Consider the following 4567-nt stretch of genomic DNA (forward strand, 5'->3'; position numbering starts at 1 on the left):
GTTAGCTCCTCTTAATGCTCAGAGCTGCAGCAGATCCTCAAACTTCCCTCACTGAGTTTCAGCTGTGAGTCTGTGTTCAGCTCTATTCGGCAGAACAGGCTGTAACTCAGCATCTGTGTCTCTGAATCTCACTGACCAACAGAAAAATGAGGACTTAATCTTTCTTCTCGATGGATCTATTTACTCTCCCTCTTCATCTGTGTTTAATGAAAAGTGAATTAATTAAAGTAAACTCTCAGATTTTCCACTATTTCCCATCATCAACATTCCATATAAACTCAGAAGACTCGTGTAGGTTCACTGGTGGTTTCTGGATGGTAAATAAAATGTCTATATTTGTGTTGTAGTCATGGCGACCCCTGGTTCCTATCACCACCACTGTAAAGACATCTGAACCATTTCACAGCAAACCTCAGTTTAGCTCCATCCATTCAGTCTACAGCAGTTTAGCCCCACCATTCAGACTACAGCAGTTTAGCCCCACCCATTCAGTCTACAGCAGTTTAGCCCCACCATTCAGCTACAGCAGTTTAGGTCCACCCATTCAGTCTACAGCAGTTTAGCTCCACCCGTTCAGCTACAGCAGTTTAGCTCCACCATTCAGCTACAGCAGTTTAGCTCCACCATTCAGTCTACAGCAGTTTAGCCCCACCATTCAGCCTACAGTAATTTAGTCCCGCCCATTCAGCCTACAGCAGTTTAGCCCCACCATTCAGTCTACAGCAGTTTAGCCCCACCATTCAGTCTACAGCAGTTTAGCCCCACCATTCAGTCTACAGCAGTTTAGCTCCACCATTCAGCTACAGCAGTTTAGCCCCACCATTCAGTCTACAGCAGTTTAGTTCTACCCATTCAGTCTACAGCAGTTTCGTTCTACCCATTCAGTCTACAGCAGTTTAGTTCTACCCATTCAGTCTACAGCCGTTTAGTTCTACCCATTCAGTCTACAGCCGTTTAGTTCTACCCATTCAGCCTACAGCAGTTTAGTTCTACCCATACACATTAATGCTCTGAGTGTTTCAGCCCTAAATGCTTACTGAATGAGGCACAGTGGAAAAAAAATAAAATACAAGAAAAAAATGTAGGACATGGGCCCTTTAAGCCTGGTTTAATGCAAATGAGTTCTGTTCAATTGGCTGTGCCTACTTCAAAAAGCAATCCAGGCCTAAACACTCCTTAACTTCTGCATAGATGGGCGGAGCTAAACTGCCATAGGCGGAATAGGTAGATTTGTGTAAATGCATTAGTCTTTGTGACATCACAAAACCAATACATTTTTAAATGAGTTTTTAGTGATATGGGCTCTTTAATGCAATCATGAGGCAAGAAGCCTGCATATGAATGTTATTATTATTATTTATTATTATTATTATTATTATTATTATTCCATAAGCAATATTAATATTAGTTATTAGAGGAGCTGAAGCGAGTCTACATCCGGGTTTCAGCAGTAATTTTTAGCGCCCTTTTCTTTCATAATAATTATATAATTAGTGACCTGCGCTCGTGACACAGGTGTAATGCCCACGCAGTTTCCATCAGGCGCGCGTGTATATGCGTGTGTGTGTGTAAGTGTGCGCGCGGGGTGTTGCTGATTGACTGGCTCGCGCACAAAAGCTGATGGGAAACGCGCCATATGGAGACACTTGTGCGCGAACGGAGAGGAAGAATGAGGAATTCTTTGTGCGCGCGCGTGTGTGTTTGGGGAGGGGCGCAAGGATCGCTTGTTGCCGGCGCTAAAAGAAGCTCGAGAGCTGAACTGGGGAATTGAATGTGAACTGTTCAGCGCTGTTGATTATTGTTCCGAATAGAGGCGCGTGCACGTTTAATTAAAAAAAGGAAACTATTGAATTTTGAAAAAATAAAAAGTTTTTACTTTTTACCCGTTTTTTCATAATTTAAAGGGCAATTCCACCCATTTTCAAAATTCCTCTATAATTCTGTGGTCTTCCTTTCTTTACAGTGGTGGTGATAGGAACCAGGGGTCGCCATGACTACAACACAATTACAGACATTTTATTTGCTATCCAGAACCACCAGTGAACCTACACGAGTCTTCTGAGTTTATATGGGATGTTGATGATGGAAAATAGTGGAAAATCTGAAATAATAAGTTTTCTTTGGGGACTATTTTGCCTCACAGTGCCCTGCATGTATCCCTCCACCATGAATGGAGTTTAAGTTCTCAAAACTATCATAAAACAGTGTCTCAGTCATCAGGCAGTGAATTCATAACCATTCCATGTAGTAACTTTCTGTGAGGGAGCATTTAGAGGTGGACGTCTGGTTCCTATCACTACCACTGTGAACAGTTCTGACTGGGTAAGTTTCTCTAGAACAGAGCGTTTCACACCAAACCACTCTGAACCACTCTGAACCGCTCTGTTTACATCTTAACCACGTAATTACGCCGAGAATAACAGTAGAATAAATGTAAAAAAAACTTAACTAGCTTAAAATATTATTTATTTATTATCCCGTATATTTATTTATTTGTTTATCTATTGGTTTGTTTACTTATTTACTTATTTATGTGTTTACGGGTGTGTATGAGACTGTAAATATGAAGGGCTGAGTTTTTTCTGCAGCCTCTTAGTTTTTATAACACAGTATTTGTCCTTGAATTAAAGCCAGAGGTGGGAGCTCTCTGAGTTCCTTTCTTTGGGGGGTTTATTTTAAAATCTCTTAACAGCTCGCGCCAGTGACGCTCACAATAGATTCTGCTCTTGATTCTGCTCTTGCTCATTCTCGTCCTGCTTCTGCTTCTGGGTCTGCTCTTGGTTCTGGTTCTGCTCTTGTTTTGGCTTTTGGTTCTGCACCTGGTTCCGGATCTGCTCCTGGTTCTGCTCCTACTCCTAGTTCTATTCCTATGTAAACAGCTGTTCTTTAAATGTTCTTTAAATAAAACAAACAACGTGGACCGATCCATGAACCAATCTTGCGTTCAGAAGGTTCTTTGTCACGGTTCTATATAAAAGAACCACCTTACAAAGGAGCCACTTTTTACTGGAGTAGCATAAGAAGGTTCTCTGACCTGTAACAACGTTTTTGGTGCTATAGAAGCATTATAGAGAGAACCATTAATACATTTATATAAAGAACCCTTAAGAACCCCACACACTATATATCTAAGGCTATTGTAATATATATATATATATATATATATATATATATATATATATATATATATATATATGTATCTTAGGCTATTGTAATGTTCATATACATATATTACTAGTACAAAAATGCTGCATTACATTTCTTTTCACTGACATTAATATTAATCATAAAATAATAATAAATAATAATAATAATAATAATAATAATAAAGTTATTGCTGTTATATGTTGTGTAATGTCTGCGTGCGTAATGTAATTACAGCAATAATAATAATACAGATTGCAGGCCTCCTCGCGCTGCCGAGTGTAATTAGTGAGGGGTTAATGTGGCCCCTCCCACCCCTCTCTACCTGTCGCACGCGCACACACTCTGTTACTGTGTGTGTGTCTACGTATGTGTGTGCGCGCGCGTTCATATGAAGGGATGTCGCGCTCGGGGTGTACAGCGCGCGCGGATGAGGCCAAAGCGCCACGAGCGAGAAGTGAAGCAGTTAGTCTCGCGCCTGTAGCTGCTGAGACCTGCCGCACGTGAGTCAGCTCGAGCAGCAGCACGGCCTGGAGGAGCGCGTGTCCTCCACCGCGGGGGGCCGAGAGGAGCACCGGACAGCACACAGGTAGGACAACACCTGGACAAACAAACACCTAAACAAACAAACAAACAAACTACCGAGCTGACTCTCCCAGCCGCCTTCATCAGAGCAGCGCAGCAAACAGAACCACAGAACCGCACAGCTTCATAGCGCTCGGGCTTTCAGATCTGTGTGTTCTTTTATTATTATTATTATTATTATTATCATTATTATTACGCTAAGACTCAGTGTATATATATATATATATATATATATATATATATATATATATAGAGAGAGAGAGAGAGAGAGAGAGAGAGAGAGAAAGAGAGAGATACATAATAATAATGCTGTTTTGAGTAATAATAATAATAACGCATATATAACACGTTTTCGTGAAAAAACAATAAATTAAATGCATCTGATTAAATTCGTAGAATTCTTAAATTTTATTATTAGTAATGCATTAATGTTGTTTTAAATATTAGATGGAAAAATAAGCGTCTTCAGATGATTTATTATGTACACAATAGTAACAGACTGCAGAAGAAGCCTTTGTTTTCTTGTTGATTATTGAAGAATGAAAGTGCTAAAATGAGGATCAAAAGGAGCCGCTCACGAGACTTTCATTACATTATTATAGCTAGTAATACAGATTATATATATATATATATATAGGTTAAATTTCACTTATGAAAATATAGCACTAATATTCTAATATTAACATTCATTAACACTAATACTAATATTAATATAAACACTAAGACTAACACTATTAACACACTCTGAGTTCTACACACAACACAAATGTTACTACACTGTGTTGGGTTAGCAGCGATGATTGATGTGCCGCTGTGTGTGTGTGTGTGTGTGTGCGTG

The sequence above is a fragment of the Colossoma macropomum genome, unplaced genomic scaffold (genome assembly GCF_904425465.1).
Source record: "Colossoma macropomum unplaced genomic scaffold, Colossoma_macropomum, whole genome shotgun sequence".
Classification (NCBI taxonomy): domain Eukaryota; kingdom Metazoa; phylum Chordata; class Actinopteri; order Characiformes; family Serrasalmidae; genus Colossoma; species Colossoma macropomum.